At 35.5% G+C, this 20,576-nt stretch overlaps 2 long non-coding RNA genes across 2 annotated transcripts; both read left to right on the top strand.

Moving 5' to 3' along the window:
- The first annotated feature begins 5,411 nt into the window (after positions 1-5,411).
- On the top strand, positions 5,412-6,781 carry LOC117329834. Its single transcript, XR_004533269.1, has 3 exons — positions 5,412-5,468; positions 6,163-6,293; positions 6,665-6,781. It is a non-coding gene; the product is annotated as an uncharacterized LOC117329834 (long non-coding RNA).
- Positions 6,782-7,323: 542 nt separating this feature from the next.
- On the top strand, positions 7,324-9,917 carry LOC117329833. Its single transcript, XR_004533268.1, has 3 exons — positions 7,324-7,426; positions 8,376-8,434; positions 9,625-9,917. It is a non-coding gene; the product is annotated as an uncharacterized LOC117329833 (long non-coding RNA).
- Positions 9,918-20,576: the final 10,659 nt, after the last annotated feature.

Below are 20,576 nucleotides of genomic sequence, written 5' to 3' on the forward strand. Positions count from 1 at the left end.
TTTGCATCGGTTTGATGTGTTTTTTACTGCAATAATAATTGAAAGTATATGCCAATCTGCTTTATGAATCCAATTTAATTTCTCATTGACTTGACCTTGCGTTTTGTTTAAACTGAGTAATGGTCAGATCCTAGTGTATTATTGCTGGTTTTTCAAGTGTGTAATGCAGTAGCAATTGGTGTCAGTATCAAATCCAGGTGTTTGGGTAACTTTGCATAGGACACAGTAGTTAAGCCAACATTCAACTATATCTCCACTTTTACAATTATCATAATAGTTTAAGTTAATTACATCATAGTCAAATGTCAGTGAGTACAGTTTTTAACAACTATTTTCTACAACTTCAGTCACAAGTACCAGAACTGTTATTTCATTACTTAAGCTTTTCCCTTTAAAGCAATATGTTTTAAACATTTCATTTGTGATTTCTTGTTTTCTTTTCTTTCTTTTTAGCCTTGTTAATGATGAAATGATAATTATGTCCCCCAAACGAAGTGGGGGGACATATTGTTTTTGCTCCGTTTCTTCTTCTTCTTATTATTATTATTCTTACAAGCTAACCGGTAATAAGTATTTATATATTCAAGTATTCAAAAGGTAAAAATTTGTGATGGTTCATGGATATGGGCATTTCAGCTGCATAGTCCAACAGCTAGCTTTTGTGGCTGTGCGGTTGAGTGTCGTGTCTGTGTACCGTAGTTAAGCAACGTCGAGCGTGGTCAGCTCTTGGATGGGTGACCGCTCCGTTGTCCCCCTGTGCACGTTACATTTGGTGGCAGCGAACGGGCCTGGTATCCTGTAGGGTGCCCTCGGACAGCATGGGAATCACAATGTTCCTGGAGACTTGTTGGTGACCATGGGGTGTGGTCATGAGGCGGCACCGCTATAACAACAAGAAGGACAGTTGTGTTTGCTGAGGATGCCAGGTTGAACCCATGGAAGCTTCGGGACGAAGCTTGTCGGCGAATGGGGTAATGTGATGGTTCATGGATATGGGCATTTCAGCTGCATAGTCCAATAGCTAGCTTTTGTGGCTGTGCGGTTGAGTGTCGTGTCTGTGTACCGTAGTTAAGCAACGTCGAGCGTGGTCAGCTCTTGGATGGGTGACCGCTCTGTTGTCCCCCTGTGCACGTTACAAAATGTAGTAATCCAGACGATTCTGCCGTTGATACATTTATTATGAGGTGTTTACAAAAGGACGATAGTAACGTGACCCTATGGTCAGGATCAGCTGAGGGAGTCAGATCAGACCTGCAGACCAGTCAAATTTAAACAAAGATGCACTGTACATGAGAAGTACAAATATTCTTAATAGAAAAATCTCGCGGATAAGTAATTATTTCGACTATGGTTGAGAAGATGAATTATTTGATATGACCATAATAGCTGTAAACTGGAAAACGAAAGTAGATCTAGCCCAACTAGGTGAAGCAAATACTGCTATTTTCGCAATAACTGTTCGTTTTACTTTATACGATAGCTATGAACAAAATCAGTTAAATCAGTTAAAATCCTTCGGTTGTATTTAAGAACATTGGTGTCTCAAAAAATGCGAAAATAATCCGGTAATGTTCAAGACCTTCTGTTTTTATTATCGTCATGTTTTCCGGGTCACGTTCTAATAGCATGTGAGCTTCCGGTTACGTCATCAAATTAATTTCCCGCGAATTTTATTGGGAAATCTAAATCAACACTTAAAATGAAAAAAACGTAAATAATTGCTACGATTCGCTAACCTAAAGCATAAGTAATTGAAATTAAATTATTTTAAAATTCATATTTCGTTTCTATTATAATCTTAAAATTTGTATCACAAGATCGTTTAGAAGCTTTGCAGTACTGACTCTTTCAAACGCACAGATGCTTTGATTTGAACAAAGATGGCGACCAGAAGCTGTGAGGCGGTTTGGATTGGAATTAAATTCCGTATATTTCGGCAAGTAAACATCGTACAATGTTCCCGTGTGGTCAGATCATCTAATTTCGTCATTTTGTATTCAGAACAGTTGTTTAGTCGCTACGGTCATTAACATAAAAATTCGGATTATTATATAAATACTTATTTAATTATTATTTCTTCCACTTTCTTCCGCCGCGGAGGTTTCCAACAATTTTCTCAGAAACTACTGGGCGGATCATCATCAAACTTCACAGACATACTCGTTAGTGTATGGGTGTGTGCTACCAGGTGTATTTTTCGCGATTGGACATCCAAGATGGCCGCCAGAGCCCACTTCCTGTTTTTAGATTTCGGTCTCCGATTTCAGTGAAAATTGGTGTATATGGGTTTTTAGGGATGTCGAATAACGTGGTAACGTTTTCGAAAAGATTTGTTGCCATGGTAATAAAACGGTGGCCTGTGATTGGTCAAAATTTAGATGTTGTCGGATTAATCTGAAAATTGGTACATAGGGGTATTGAGGGAAGGCGAACACAAAGGTACCACTTACGAAACCGTACGTTGCCATGTAAACGAAATTGAGGCTTCTGATTGATTCAAATTTAGATATTGTCCGATTTTAATGAAATTTGGTAAGTATGTGCATCATGGGACACCAGTCACTCCCGTAACCTCACTTCCACATTTTAAATAAATGGCCGCCATTTTCTGGCTCATGATTGGTCACATATTGTCCGATTTTAATGAAAGTTGGTATGTATGTACAACATGGGACATCAGTCACTCCCTTAGCCTCACTTCCACATTTTAACAAAATGGCCGCCATTTCCTGGCCACTGATTGGTCTAAATTTACATATTGTCTGATTTTGATGAAATTTGGTACGTAGATACATCATGGGACACTGGTCACTCTTGTAACCTCACTTTTACTTTTTAATGAAATGGCCTCCATTTCCTGACCTCTGATTGGTCTAAATTTAGATATTGTCCGATTTTGATGAAATTTTGTATGTAGGGGTAATAGGAGGCTCCAAAATCAACCGAATGGTTCCAGACGGAGGGTTCTGATTGGTCTAAATTTAGATAATGTTCGATTTCAATGAAATTTGGTATATAGGAATACAATCCAATTAAAATCTAGATGGTCATTATCACGACTTGGTTTGGTTTGGTTTGGTTTATTTTGTTTAACGTCCTATTAACAGCTAAGGTCAACTACATTACATGAACATCTAACATCATCCCATCAGGGGTCACGTCAGGGTGACCTTTTGGATTAGCCAATCAAATGACTACTTCCAGAATCTTGGAAGTGAATTTTATATGTCCGAATTAGCATGACTAGAGTGCATAGCTTGTATAATCTGTCAATTTGTTTCAAGTCATTTCGTCCCATAACGCATATAGCTATATACTGTGCCGAAATGGTTTGCTTCAGATGTATGCTGTGACGAAATGTTTTACTTCGATGACAACGACAAAATGCCAATTCGCCCTGAAAGTGAAGTACACACATCTCAGAGGTCATCAGAACGTGACCCCTTATGGGATGTTGTTAGATGTTCATGTAACGTAGTGAGAATGACCAACTAGATTTTAATTTGATTGATAGGAATATTGAGGGATGCCGAACATAATTGTGCGACTGCCGGGGCGTTTTAGGGACATTTGTAATGGTTTCCCATTACAGTTAGTACTTGTTACATCCGCTTTTATTTCACATCCGTTACGAATCTTGCATCTTTCCCATGACGACGATGTGTATCGTTCATAATTTATGAAAGAGTAGCTGCACTGCACAGACGACAGAGTTGTTCTCCGTCATCTTTCTTTTAGAATAAATAAGTTTTCAAGTGATGATCTCAATGTAGTTCATCAATTTGTTATATGTTGTTTATCAAAAAAAGTATTATTGTACAAAGCTTTTGTCTGTGATATGTATAAATGGAAAATAAAGGGCGACAATTGTACGCAAATTGATCACTATGCATAAACAAATTGTGGTTATATCTTATATTCTTTTATTACACAGAGCACAAACTAAGTAAGGTACAAATTAAAGAAACCTTAACTTTCTTCGCGGAAATATTTCCCATTCCACAGGTAGAGTACATAATGAGTTTCATCAGAAGTATACACAGGCATTTTTAGATATCGAGCATTCAGTACCTAAGTTGATTGATGCACCAACATATAAAGCAAACAAAACTCAAATTTATTTCAAATAAATAGATACATGTATGTGTGTTAAGTATCTACCTCGTAATTGGAACATTAGTCCATGTAACCTTTATTCAGAATATAACTGGATGTTTATCTATATAATTTCAATCCCCGACCACCATAAATCTGTTAATATTCGCAAAGTTTGATTAGTAACCCTTTTTATTTGTTCATATTATTACGAATTGAAATAACAAAATCATGTTTGTACCGAAATCAAAACGATATAAAAGTTTAATATAAAATAAATATTTATGCATGGTCTAATAGTGATCATGACACAAATCATTTGTAATTATTCAATTATATATTCAAAACACATCTCACATTAAAAGTACCCAAAAATGAGAACGGTTACAGAGCCAGATAACTCGATAATTAGACAATTTCCTTTACTCTGAATGTTCAAATTCCAACTAAGCTGATAAAACATAACTTTATTTTGATCACAAAAAGTAAAAAACAAATCGACATTATAATGAAAAGTTATCAGTATTTTTTTTCATTCTACAAAGAGATAATTTCATCAGTTTATTTCTAAATCTGTTGAACATTAAGATGGGTCTCCTCAAATCTGTGAATAATAATTAAAAACACCATCAAGGCTTAATAAAGTAATCAATTCATTATTTCATTTTATCGCATAAGATAGGAGAAAAACATAGACCGTGACTGATTATTTTTTAAATTAAAAAAAACTGCTTATTACAATTAAGATATTAAAAGCGTTAGAATAAAGCAAAATGAAAACAAATCTATAAATATATGCAAAGTAGATGCGTCTCCCCGTCAGCGTCACAGAAATGAAAGATGAAGAAATATATCTAATTAATCAACAAATGATTATCAAAGCGTCCTAAATATTATCGCATATCGTATCAGACCAAAAGTTATTTAACAAACATTGAAGCCGAGTAAAATTTCTTTGGTATGCAAATAATCAATTCCTCACTTTAAATTTAGAATGAGACAAAAAAACTTAGAACTAGGAGGTTGATAATAAAAACAAATCTGTAAATTTATGTATTGCGTAAACAATGTACAACAACTTATTATTTTTCGATCATAATTACTCCTTGTCAAAGATTAGCATCTTAATATTATTAGTAAAGTATTTCAATGAAATGTGTAACTAAATCCCTATCACGCGTTGTATTCAGGGGTTGATTTATTATTGACAAGGAACGTAGTCGGCCCTTTCGATGTTGAAACAAAATCAAGTAATCATTGATATGGTGCTCGTATTAATAGTTCCTTGGTTGACAGAATCCGGCATGTGCGGGCGCCAATGCTGTGGGTCGAGCCGAGGTTTTAGTCTCCATATTACAGACAATACCGGACAGGTATGTTAAATGGTTAAATACAATTACAGATTAAGCCTTCGTACATGTAGATCACACATGTAAAATTAATTATCTCGCATGTGTAAGCCTTATGTAAAGATATCTTGGAGGTACATGTACCACACGAGAACAAAGTGAGAAAGGGAGGATACCCAAAGTCTTGCTACAGTATAATTTTACTATGCTATAACAACCTAATACATATGCAGCTATCAATTAATAGTCGAGCTCGTCTGGAGGATTATAAGTACATTGAGCTACGGTTTCATCAGTTCACTGTTTAGATTGCACATCCTTTATTTTATTGCGGTTTTCAACAGCCATTATGATACTTGAATACATATAGTTTCCCGAGTCGCACATCAATGATAACAAACGCAAAATGATTTCGTTGATAGAAAAAAAGAGAATATTATGAAGATCTTAACCATTTATTCCGTTAAGCCCTTCGATATCCCTCAATGTACTTCATACCCACGCAAACAAACAAACACCTTAATTATTGACCTCCACTTCATCTTTCTGTTAACCTTCGGGAGCATGCAGTTGATGAATCAGGCCTTGTGATTGAAACACGGGGTCACCCGTACTTACGACATATGGGTAGATGCAAATTCTTTCCTCAATTCCTGAACGGATTACCTCCGGTCTAAATGCACATCCATTTGTTTTAATAACACGTGCATGTTTGTAGGAGATCATCAAGTGTGTTCGAGATTTTAAATGCTGCGTCGGACTATGCTGGCTGGCTAACTTTGATGCATGGGCCCATGAAATAGCTGTGGAGGCACCTGTAGGGACAGTTGTGGGATATGTACGACAAGAGTAAGTTTGTTTTAATGTGTTGACACCAAGTGCGCTTCTATCCGATACAGGTATATCATGTCAATAAACGTTGATAACACTTGCTTCACATTTTATAAAAATAGAAGAGTTTCGTTTAGAAGTATAATAATCAAAACACCAACATATTATTCAAATTCAGAATACACATGGTAAATATCTAAGAACAAGAACTGAATTTACCTTTTCCCGGGTACAGTTATATAGTATTCAAACTTCTTTGAGAAATAACATGGCAATAACCAGATGATGATGATGATGATGATGATGATTTGGGGCTTATTTCCTCAATATATGGATATTTTATTTGTTTAAATACAATCTAACACCAGCTTATCCCCTTTGTTTCGTAGGCGGTCACTGTGGACTCCCCACTATAGCATCAGAGATGCTAGCAGGGAAACTGTATTTAACATAAAGGGTCCTTGTTGTGTGGTGAATGGATGTTGTTGGGACCAAGATTTTATTGTAAGTACTGCTAAAGGTTAAACCTCATGGCGTATTAGATGCAAACGATAAAGTTCATTTTAAAGTTTTCCGACAAAGTTACAGGTACATTGTAATCAATGATCATAAGACATCTTATCTAGATTTTGTATTAATTTCTGTTAGGCATTCAGGACATTATGATTAATACTAGAAACATATTTTTCGATTACTTTCCATTATTTAAATATCAAATATAGAGAAACAGAAACTGTTAGAAGCATTATTGATAATGAAACTCCGTCGATTCATATATTAGACGTTGCGAAATTCTGAATTAATGACGTTATTCAAAACCATACCATTAATTATGCTTTATTATGACGATGCAATGATTGCATTTGGTTTTGTGATGTGTGGTGGTGACTATAGGTATCCTAATTCAAACAAAGGAAAACCAGGCGCGTTTTGTATGATTTACACGAAACACTGTATAATGTAATTATATTTGATGCATTTCACATACATTTACAGGTTACAATGTATATACAGCGACACTCACTATGATCAAATTATGTTTTTACAGGTGGGGTCTAAGGACTGGACAGACGAGGTAGGAAAGATCAGCAAGAAATGGAGTGGGTTTACAAGGGAGTTAAATACAGAGGTCGATAATTTTGGAATTAATTGTAAGCTTATATTCCTTAACCTTGCTTTTCACAAACAGTATTTGTAGTTTGTAATATGAGTGTGTCATTTTTGGCAATCGATTCAGAAGCTGTTCAAAAGATGGTATGATTTTATTTTTAAAAAGAAATACATAATTGCATGTTAAACTACGTCATTTTGGCCTTACGACACCCAGGCACAATAAAGTAATCCGACATAATAAAGTAACCATACTGAATATACCATAGCTCACATCAGCGCAGATTATACACTAAAATATGAATTTACATGGAGACTTTTAAACTTTAAAATAACTTTGCCTGATAAGCTTAGAACTTAAAATTTCTTTGCGAATCATACGTCATTGCAGATGGATTTTCTTAATACAATGACCATATCGTGGTAGCGGTAATTTTTTAATGTAAACAGTCGATATTCTAGTGCAAAATCGAACTACAAAAAATCACGATCAATCAATAACCGTTTGGCAGGTTTCCCCATTAACCACATGAGTTTGATGTTTGAACATTAGAATTAAGCTGCAGAGTACATTCAAAGTCCAGTATTCTCAGATTACATGTTTACACCGAAACCTATCACTTATGCCTGATCTCATCTAAGTTTTATGGATAATGTTATCTTTACGTATTTCCGAATGAATGTTGAGGCCATGCAATTTTCTGCAAGTTTGACTCCTTTCCATTTCGGATCTAAAATTTAATCTCAAGAATGAAGTACAGCTATGACATTGCTCTGGAAACACGTGACACCAATACAAATGTTAATTCAACCAACTTATGTAATTCAAATGGCTTGTTTCTTGTTGTATTGTCTTTTTGTCCCATAAAATGAAAATAATTTGAAGTCAAATAACTATACAATATTTTATTTAATGTATCGAAATCGTAGCAATGATAACATTCAGAGAATATTTCATAAATTTCACAAACATTCCATTTTTTGTTTTAGTTCCAATGGATTTGGATGTCAAGTTGAAAGCAGTGATGCTGGGAGCCGTTTTCCTCATTGTAAGCACATTATTATTTAAATGAGGTACATGTTACACAAGGTATTTGATAATGTATTGCTTACTGGAATAACTATATTGTTAGGACATAAAATGACAAATAGAGAGGACACATACTACATTGATATAATGCATATATGTCACAGGAAGGAAAACGAGCACACTCCTGCTGGTTCTTTCTATATTTTATTACCGGAGATTAGGACATAACTTGATACAAAACAAAAAAATCCCGAAACACAAAATAGCCTGTATGAGTATGATATACATATGTAGCCTACATGTACTCGACAAAATATTAACTGACTGTAATAATTCTATCTATGAAATAAAGTTATAATTGTTAGTCATTCTATTATATTTGTCAGGATAACATACTGTCCAAGACTGTTATGTCTGGTAAAACGGCAAGTCTGTACACAGGTCTACTACATAATTGGTCACCGGACCCCAGAGGATATGTCCTACCGACCTATTAACGGCTACTGCGGCGTTCTACCCTAACCCACCGGTTTTACTATTCTCGCTCTCACTCTTGCACGATTTTCTACACTTTCATACCCTAATTTATATATAAGTCGTCGTAAACACCACCAAATATGGACATACATAGTATGGACTACACGTACATGACACTACGTTACTAAAATTAGACAAGGTACTTTCCACATTACAACACAGCACTGACAAGTACATGTAACGTGTATACACAATTCACAATCTTATATTAACTAATTATTTTAGTTAATTAAATTGTACCTGTGACATATGTTTACAGTATTGTAAGGTTTTAAAAAGTTCATGTTATCATTTTAGCCGACATTTCTTTTAGTAAGTTTTGTAATTCCGTTCATTCTAGGGCAGTTAAAGTATATATGCTTATACATGTACAAAAAAATCATTCAAAGTATTGATGATCAAATCATCAAATCAATTTATGAGTTCATCTTTTTAAAGATTTTAGATAATAAAGTATCGGTAATGCAAGTAACACCATACATAATAGTTTTCACATTTAAAGGGAAGTAACTCGGTTTATTCGTTTTTCATATCCATTTTTATTTCTAATAGGTCGGTATTATGACGACAAGTTGATATGTAAGAGGTATGTAAGAAAAGTATTTACAGTAAATATATATCCTCTTGAATGTATCTATATTTATATAAACATATATTTTTTTTCTCTTTCAGGATTTTATATTTTTTGAACAGAAACAGAACTTGCACCATTGAAACACCAGTGTACCTTGGATTATTTTCTGCGGAAAAGATGGATACATGCAATCTAATTATCTAAGCCATACATATTGATTGATCTGACATCTCATATAGATTTTATCACTGATTTCATTATCAATAATGACACGATGTCAAAATACTTCATTCGTTGTAGTTGCAGCATCCACTGCTTCTTAAACAGAACATGCTCTTACTCAAAACAACATTTGAAAATAATAATACCATATGTACATTATATTTAATAACAAAACGAGCAACAACATAGAGTAACCATGTAACATATAGGCCGATTCGGAATCTAACTCACAAAATAAGCCGCATATAAGAGATGGAAAATTAAAATCAAAGTCGCAAGAACGAGTTTGATTCGAGGTGTATCGGTGAAACAATGACATTATCATTGGTCTTGCCAAGAAAGTGAAGTGACAAGAAAGCAAAATCTATTCGATTGCGAATATAATGTTATTCTATTAGCTCAGATGGTGACATCGTAATAACAGAAATCCATTAAACAACACAGTAATAAGAAATATCTAAATTACAGAAAAAAATGATGTAGTCTTAAAGTGATCGCTTATAAAACCAAAACAATACTCATTTTACAGTATGCAATTACAGCAATTAGTTTTTATTATAAATTTAAAAGATGAAAAGAGAAGCTGAAACTTTTAAGGTTGGTAAAAGCGCAAAGTGTGTAAACGTTTGATATTAAAATACACAACGGCCTTCACTAAGCCAGCTGTGTATCCAATTAGAGAGCGATTGGTCGATAGTTTAAGCCCCGAGGTTGACATGATCCCATGACGTCTGCATACCGTTTAAATCAGAGGTTTGGCTCCGAGAGTAGACGGGATATGTCGAGATTGCAAATTGTTATAGTTTCACGTACACATGAGAAACCGTATACAAAGTAGATTTTGTTCATATTGATGATTTTGCATTGATGTACCAATATTGATTTAAAAATGTATGTATTCAGTATCGTGAATTCAAATAATTAATCAACAATCCCAAAAACAGAAACTAGTTGTTATTAATTAAATGTTACTTAAACTAAAATTAAGACACATTATCAGTCATTGAGTATTTTATCTGTGATGTCTGAAAAAACCCTGTATTACTTCCTTAGACACTCTCAAATATTAGCGTATGACCTTGAAATTACAATAGCTCTAAGATGAATCTATGGACATTCAATGGTTGCCGTATATGCTGTAAATATATAGCAAATGCATCATAACGTAGTGAAATTTATACAGTAAGGAGCGCGCTAAACTAGTTATCAATCATGGACGTTTCATGAGAACAATGTAGTGTTTACCAACCAAATACAAAATATTAACCGAGGGAGAAGGTCCTCACATTTTCAAATTTGTACATATCTACATTAAATCAATGATACTTCTTAACCTATTATACAGAAAACCTTTCTTTTTCTTCACAGAGTTTCATAAAATAAAACATTTCAAAAAACACAAAATACAGAGTTAGAATATCCCAAGTTATCTACTGTCACAAATACATCATCATGTTTTCATTTGTGGCTGTCGATATACATGTACAGTATCTTATATAAAAACACAGAGGTACGAATGGTCCAGTTCAAAATTTATAGATTACATGTCGACATGTTATATATATCAACCTTTCGGAAGGTGATGGACAATAGCAGCCAAAGGTAAGAAAACTCCCGAGGCAATCGGAAAGAGTCATATCCGCAGTGAATAATTTTGGCGGAATTTTTGAATCAAATATGACTGGTATCGTGTCTTCGTGAGTAATCGTTAATTAATCGCTTAATGTGTGATCAGAAAATTATCAAACGTATTCCATAATTAGGAAAGGCCTTTTATAAGTAGATTGTGATATGATATATTCAATGATACAACGTTTCTGCGGACCTGCCAAGGTGTTGCGCAACTTCCGGTCCATAGCATCACTTTTTTGGAGGGAATATTAAAAACTTCCGACAAAGTGCTTTAAAATGGGGAGTATGAGAACAGATGGACAATTAAGGATTATATGTGTGAAAATAATAACTTATAACGAAACGATAGCAGCAATTCCCGTGAAAAAAGACTGAAAGTAAGTGTTGTTAATTTATATTTGAAATTGGCGCCCTGGGATTTCCAGAATCGGAGCTTCGTCCCTTGTGTTATGTTTATATCGACCCCCCATATATTTTATACATACATTATTATTGTAACGTGTCCCTGTGATCAAATGAAAGAGATTAAATTGATAAATATCTTCTTCATCTAAATGACAACCAAGGGAAAGACATAGGTTGCCAGTGCTGGAACAATCTTAATTTTTTTTTAAAAAGTTTTCCACATTACCGGTAATATATACCACATGGAGACAAACACGAACATACCGCAGACTCCTGAAACATGTATTAAGTGCACCAGTGACCAGGGCCCAGTTGTTCAAAAGGTGATTAAGCTAATCACAATTTAACAACAATCATAAAATTGTGATAAAATAATTTCTGGTACAACTAACATCACAAAATTTTGTGAAACTATAACACACCGCAGTTTCTTCCTATTTGCCTATTTTAAGGAACATACACACGGAGGTTCTGAAGTAAAGGCGAAATAAAATTTTCACTGATCAAGTGATTAAGCTAATCAACTTTTGAACAACTGGGCCCAGGTAGCTCAGTGGTGAAGTGTAAGTCTAGAGTTTGCAGGGTCTCGTGTTCGAACCCCTGTCTGGCTACTATCTTTCTCCTATTACATATTTAGCGAGCTTGGAAATCCTTTGGGAGGATGCTAAAGCAACGGGATATCCGAACCTGTTATCTTTGGCGGTGAAGATTTGATAAAAGGAGGGAGGAATGTTGCGGAACTGGACTGGGTTGATCATCGGCGACCAGGTACATTCTGTAGCTCAGTGGTAGAGTGTCCGTCTAGAATTAGGAGGGTCCTGGGTTCGAACCCTGGTCTTGCTACTTACTTTTCTCTTTCTCCTGTTATAACATGTGACACACGTACTTGATACATGTACATGTATGTCTGTTACTGTGACAGGTTATGAGTCATAGAGTACAAAGACAAGTTACTATTGTATGAGCTCGAGTCATAGGGTCTCCCCCACCCCCCACTTCAAATTCTTGTATATATGACCACTGGGGATGTCAATTTTGCCAAATTTTAATCAAGTCCCCCAAAACATCGCAAAATACGTGTAACTAATTCTCATGTCCCTGTGGGTAAACAGAAGTATGAAGTCAATACAGGGGGGGGGGGGGGGGGGGGGGGGGGGGAGTCACAACGTTCCAGAAGCAGAGACGTGTATATCATATACACGTCTCTGCCAGAAGGTAGAAAATTGAAGTAATACAGATAAATCTGCCGTTTCTACAAAGGAATACGTAGTAACGTGACCCTGTCAGGGTCAGCTGATCATGAGGGTACATTGTAGTCAGATCAGATCTGCAGATCTAGACCAGTCAATTGTAGACAAAGATGCACTGTACATGAGAAGTACAAATATTCTTAATAGAAAAATTCAGCGGATACGTAATTAGATGACTATGGTTGAGAAGATGAATTATTTATATGATCATATCTGTAAACTGTAAAACGAAAGTAGGTCTAGCCAAACTAATACTTTGTAGGTGAAGCAAATACTGCTATTTTCGAAATAACTGTTTATTTTACTTGATACGATAGCAATAAACAAAATCAGTGTTACCTTCCGTTGTATTTTAGCACATTGGTGTCTCAAACAAGAGGCCCATAGGGCCTGTATCGCTCACCTGGTTGGATTTGACCAAATGTCAAAATAATGTTCATGTTCAATTCCTTTTGTTTGTTAACCTCAAACAATGCTATTTATGGTTAAAGCGTGTGGATCCCAACTGCTTTAAAGAAATAATGAAGTCCAGACTCTCTGAGTTTACAACATGCATTTATAACTTTATGACTAGTAGTGATTTAAAGGAATTACCTCTATTTCCCATATGGGGCCCTGCCCCTTTTGCCGCTCGGGGGTCAGAGTCACCATTTATGCAAAATCTGTTCCCCTTCCCCCAAGAATGTTTCTTACCAAATTGGGTTCAAATCCATTCATAACTTTATGACTAGTAGCGATTTTAAGGAAATACCTCTATTTCCCCATTAGGCCCCGCCCCTTTGGCCCCTTGGGGGTCAGAGTCACCATTTATGCAAAATCTGTTCCCCTTCCCCAAAGAATGTTTCTTACTAAATTGGGTTCAAATCAATTCATAAATTTATGACTAGTAGTGATTTAAAGGAATTACCTCTATTTCCCATATGGGGCCCCGCCCCTTTGGCCCCTCGGGGGTCAGAGTCACCATTTATGCAAAATCTGTTCCCCTTCACATAAGATTGTTTCTGACCAATTTGGGTATTAATTCATTCATAACTTTATGACTAGTAGCGATTTGAAGGAATTACCTCTATTTCCCCATTAGGCCCCGCCCCTTTGGCCCCTTGGGGGTCAGAGTCACCATTTATGCAAAATCTATTCCCCATCCCCAAAGGATGTTTCTGACCAAATTGGGTTCAAATCCATTCATAACTTTATGACTAGTAGCCATTTAAAGGAATTGCCCCAATTTCCCCTATTGGGCCCCGCCCCTCAGGCCCCTTGGGGGCCAAAGTCACCATTTATGCAAAATCTGTTCCCCTTCCCCAAAGAATGTTTCTTACCAAATTGGGTTCAAATCCATCCATAACTTTATGACTAGTAGCGATTTCAAGGAATTACCTCTATTTCCCCATTAAGCCCCGCCCCTTTGGCCCCTTGGGGGTCAGAGTTACCATTTATGCAAAATCTGTTCCCCTTCCCCAAAGGATGTTTCTGACCAAATTGGGTTCAAATCCATTCATAACTTTATGACTAGTAGCGATTTAAAGGAATTGCCTTAATTTCACCTATTGGGCCCCACCCCTCAGGCCCCTTGGGGGTCAGAGTCACCATTTATGCAAAATCTGATCCCCTTCCCTAAAGGATGTTTCTGACCAAATTGGGTTCAAATCCATTAATAACTTTATGACTAGTAGCGATTTAAAGGAATTACCTCTATTTCCCCATTAGGCCCCGCCCCTTTGGCCCCTTGGGGGTCAGAGTCACCATTTATGCAAAATCTGTTCCCCTTCCCCAAAGGATGTTTCTGACCAAATTGGGTTCAAATCCATTAATAACTTTATGACTAGTAGCGATTTAAAGGAATTGCCTCAATTTCCCCTATTGGGCCCCGCCCCCCAGGCCCCTTGGGGGTCAGAGTCACCATTTATGCAAAATCTGATCCCCTTCTGCCAAGGATGTTTCTGACCAAATTTGGTCAAAATCCAATAAGAACTTTTTGACTAGTAGCGATTTGAAGCAAATGTTGACGGACGGACGCCGGACGCCGACGCCGGACGCCGCACCATGGCATAAGCTCACTGGACCTTCGGTCCAGGTGAGCTAAAAATGAGAAAACAAGCCGGTATAACGTTCAATGATCTTCTGTTTTTATTATCGTCATGCATGTTTTCCGGGTCACGTTCTAATAGCATGTGGGCTTCCGGTTACGTCATCAAATTCATTTCCCGCGAATTTATTGGGAAATCTAAATTACACTTACAATGAAATGAAGTGAAAGAAATAAAAAATGTCTCAATAAAAATATTGTGATCAGTATTTAGTGCAACATTAAATTTGCACTGTAAAAAATTGCTACGATTTGCTTACCTAAAGCATTAGTAATTAAAATCAAATTATTTTAAAATCCATATTTCGTTTCTATTTTAATCTTAAAATTTTTATCACAAGATCGTTTAGAAGCTTTGCAGTACTGACTCTTTCAAACGCACAGATGCTTTGATTTGAGCAAAGATGGCGACCTGAAGCTGCGAGGCGGTTTGGATTGGAATTAAATTGCGTATATTTCGGCAAGTAAACATCGTACAATGTTCCCGTATGGTCAGATCATCTAATTTTGTCATTATGTATTCAGAACAGTTGTTGTTTAGTCGCTACGGTCATTAACATAAAAATTCGGATTATTATAAAAATACTTATTTAATTATTTAATTATATATATATACACTAGTACATATATGTTGAACAGTGCAAAGGGTAATCATGAGATACCCAACAAAATGAAAACTATGGGTATAGAAATTGAATCATTGCATATTGACATAAGGAAACATAATTTGTTAATTATAAAACATACATGATGATGACAACATAATGACAAATTCACTATTAGCTGTAATTGTATCAAACCTGTTACAGTTATGGAAATTAGTTACAGATGGAGGTCTTGTCCATTTTTCTGTATTACTCATGACACTACACAACATTCCTACAAATATGGACTACTGCCAAGGTTGGGAATCATCTATGATTCATGTATTTCATAATCCATTCATCCCATACATTTCTCCTGTCTGCATTCATTTTAACACATTAGATGGCAATGCATTGTTATTGCTTACACTGTGTGTTGTGATACACAGATTTAGAAGCAATTTACTCGTCAGTCAAAAATGAAACATTTTTTCTTATACCACAGGAAGAAATTCTTCATCAAATTCCAGATGATGATTCTCCTCATCTACTGGAACAGTTAGTCCTCTCGTTAGTCGTTTGATAGTTGTGTTTATCTTTGCTTTCATTAAGGGTACTTTTTCTGGGAGAAGAGGTGATGCTTTGATGTTACTAAATCCTGGACACTTTCTCCCTGGAGTGTTTTTGAATGGCCGAAGTTTTCTGAGAGTTTTCTCAATGGTTTCCAAATCTTTAGGAGACACAAACTTTGAATGCCTACTAGATTTTGATTTTAATCCAACGCTGTTGTCAAATTGCTCGCAAAGATCTGTAATCATATCTGCAGCCCCAGTTACACGACGTATTGCTGTCTCACTCTTGTTGGCACAAAGGGTTTTGATAAAACTTTTCTGGTTACATACGGAGTGTTCTTGCACCAGATCGCTCTCAACATTTTGTCCAATCCCTCCATGTATATTCACAAATGAACCTTCTAGCAGTCTACAACGTTGAAGAGGTGAAAGCAGGTATTCAGTTTTGATAATGTAATCAATGTTTTCAACCATATACTTGCTCAATGGGGAATGTGAGTAAAAGAAAGGTACCGAGTATCTACAGTTTAGCAACACTCTTGTAACATCACCTTCTTTAGCTGTGTCATCCAGTTCCATCAAGTGTAAGGCCCAGTGGCATAAATTCTGGCTGTAGTTCCGCAGCTCATCCTCTGAATCCTTCACCTCCTGTAATACAAATTTTCCATCAGCAGTGACACTGGAAACCTTGTAATGCTTAACAGAAGATGCACTTTTACAATCTCCTACATTTCCATACCCATAATGACAAAGGAATTCCCTGAAGAGTTTTTTTGATAATGTTCTTCTTCTCTGGAAGTTTTTGCCTTGTAAAGTCACCCAAAAGGGTATGTTGTTGGTCACGTCTATCTTCCATATGAAAAAATTCCAATATCTGTTCTGTGATAAGGCCTTCTCCAACAGCAATTAGGAGGTTGTGGTGTGGTTCGAATCTCCCTTTTACTTTCCAATTAACATCGGAGCGGTGTAGTATAGTTTTGAAGTGATTTAGAGTTCCAGGCGAGTTTTCTGCTTTGTACAATGCCTTGTAACATTTCTGTAAAATTGGAGGAAATTGTGTTATTTGCCAGGGTTTATATGAGAATATTTTCTAGTTTATTGATTTGTGGATAAGTCATAAATGTCATGTTTGTAGCTATCTTAGACAATGAGTGTGTTTGTAGATAGTTTTTTTTATTAATATGTGAGATAATGTCATGTGTTTAGCACTATTAAAACTGAATAGCAATATTTGCCAAAAATTCATAAAAAAGTAAAATGACATTACATAGGGCAGATTGTTTGTATATAGGGTATGTGGTAGTACGTATAAATGAAGCTGCAATTGACCTTAAATTATACATATGATTGATCAGACATTAAAAGATTCTAATGTTGTGTTATAATTTACACCCACAGATTTGTTATCTTTCATTAAGATAGAATTTACCTTTAAGAAATCTTGTTTGCTGTGCCACATTTCACAAACAATTGGATGAAGGTCATCATATCTCTTTTCCGGGTGAACCGAGAGTGTTCGCAGGTTTTTTGCTTCTTGCAGACGAACTCTGGTAAGTTCGTCTCCTCCAACAGGAACTCTCACTTCTCTCAGAACATCAGTACCTCCTGTAAGAAGAAAATTAGCTGTTTGGACTGAAATATGAGATTCATTTTCATAAATTCCTCACATGGAATGAAATTTTTTGAGAAATGAGGCACATACTATGTACTGGTGTTGCCACAATACACTACTGTACCTAAACTATTCAAATTCAACATGAAGCCAAGCTTTGTGCTTTATGTTGAATTTGTCTTTGTCTAGTTGGCATTCATCAGCGCATAACTTCCAAATGAAAGCAGTTCAATGCTTATATTTACATTTGACAATGATTTTTAAAGACTCTATCCAGGAATTTTGCTCATACGATGAATGAACAAATTATTATCGTCAAAGACGGAACAGCCTTTTCAACAGCCATCTTTTGTTATCGCCGACGTGACAATTATGACGTCACTCTAATAATGACGTCATAATAAAGATTTGGAAGTTACGGACTCGTAACCTTCAAGTGAGCTTGGTAAAGTGATATAGTGGGGCTGCAGTGTAAATGTTAATATTATAAAAGTGTCCAGCATAATAGTGACATGTCTGTACATGTGATGTGATCGTAAAGCTTTTATCACTGTACATATTACTTGTCTTATCAAAATTTAAATACTTATTGTGGCAAGTATTAAGGATGCATGGATGTATTTAATTCATAACCATATTTTTTCCATATGTAATTTTTCTTTGCTGCATTACTTCTTTCACTTAAAATTCACATACCAAAAGCATCTGTGTATAACTTGACAAGTGTGTTTTCATAGCTGTCCATTATTCCGAGGCAGTCTTCATGTTTTGCTTCATTCTTGAACTGTATAGGCAATGGCAGTACTGTGGACTTTTCTGACATCTTTTTAGCATTCTGATGAGGAATATGGGATGGAAGGTGGGGCTTGATGAACTCTAACCCTGGAAGGCGAGACATAATCCGGCCAACCAAAATCCCATATGCTTCCAACAGCTGTTCCTTCTGGTCATCAGATAGTAGAACATCTTCAGCAACAATATTGTTGACATCAGTAACTGGAGCCTGGTTGTCCATATCTATTCTTGCAAGACGACTGAAGATAATGTTGGAAGTGAACAGATCAGATCTTGGTTCTTACTTTCTGTATTGATGTGTGATGTCCTCACATACATATCTAAGTTGTCACCTACAACAAAGAAAAAAGTAACAAGCGGCCCATGGGCGTTAACCGTCACCTGAATTTTAATATATCTCTGTATAAACTCTCATAAAGCTTCCATATCCATAAAGTTATTATATAATAGGACAGTGTTGACGTTTGTTAATGACATGGTATTTTATTGAGGATACACTTCAAGGGATCTGCTCCACGTTACAGGCACAACAATGATTTATTTGAAATATTTCAATAAAAGTGATCTCAATTTACCACTCTTAAATCTGACTATTTACCTGTGATCTTGATCAACGGATTCTTCTTAAGATGGTCCACAACTAATTTATTTGATGACTCGTTTACACTGTCTTGAAATTTCAGTCTGCGTTCATGTGATAGTACCAGTCCCATTTGATTCAGTCTTGTTTGACCCTACATTTATAATTTTACAGAATGAGTATTGATATAAGTGTAACATGCAAACGTTATACTTAACAGTACTGATACTTAATTCAAAATTGCCGGTAAATTATCACTGAAAATGTACATATGTTTTGGTGTAATTTACACAGCATTTACAGTATAATTATAAGCAATGTCACATTCATGTGTTAAAAAGAAAAATACATGAAAAACATTACATTAAAAACTTTTTCAGACTATCATGAATATTTTATAGCCCATTCAGTGATATTTATCCACATAATATGTCGATATCATGCAACATGCCATTATTCGTGACAACCGAATTTAAGGAATATATAATATATATTATGTATACATGTTAAAAGTACATACATGTATAATTATATTTCATGCACATACCATTTGTATTCTCCTCCAGTAACAAAGTAGAACTGCAATCAAACAGCAACACTTAAAACAGTAATAAAGAACAAATAACGTGGGTAACTACATTCTACAAAACAATGTACTGTAATATAGTTTCACTTTATGATCAAGAATAAATTTGGTTATTCTGAAGAGGTTGTTCAAAGATATAGTTAATGCCAGACAGGTCACACTACAACATCAGGACTTTGGCCTTGAACATTTCTTTAAATAAATTATAGGGCCAATAACTTGTTTGAATGATCTTATGATATATATAAACTAAAAGTAAACAGGAATGTTTTTATGAGTATACTGTGTATTCATTTCAGTACTATATCTGTAGCCATTTCCTTCATTTATGCTTGGGACCTATATGCGATTGTGTGCAAGATTGTTTGCATGTAGTATTTCAAATGATTTTGTTTTTCTAAATTTAATACAAATGCTCTTTTGAACATTTAATGAAAACTCATGGGTATATAAGCACTTCCATGGTTCTATGGACATGGCTACATGTGCTTTTGAACTTGTTTGTTCAATGAAAAAATTGGAGAGAGAAAAGAAGGATTATAACATTTTTATGAACAAATTGAATTATATTTACCATTGTATGGCACTGACACTATATAACCCTACCAATTCAGTTGCGAGTTCACCAGCTTATGAACTGCCAACTGAAATTTGAATTTGAAAAAATTTCAAAAAAAAAATCGCACGACAAATAAAAAATCGCAGATGGTAAATATAAGCATTGAA

This window comes from Pecten maximus, chromosome 6, assembly GCF_902652985.1.
Source record: "Pecten maximus chromosome 6, xPecMax1.1, whole genome shotgun sequence".
In the NCBI taxonomy this organism is placed as follows: Eukaryota; Metazoa; Mollusca; class Bivalvia; order Pectinida; family Pectinidae; genus Pecten; species Pecten maximus.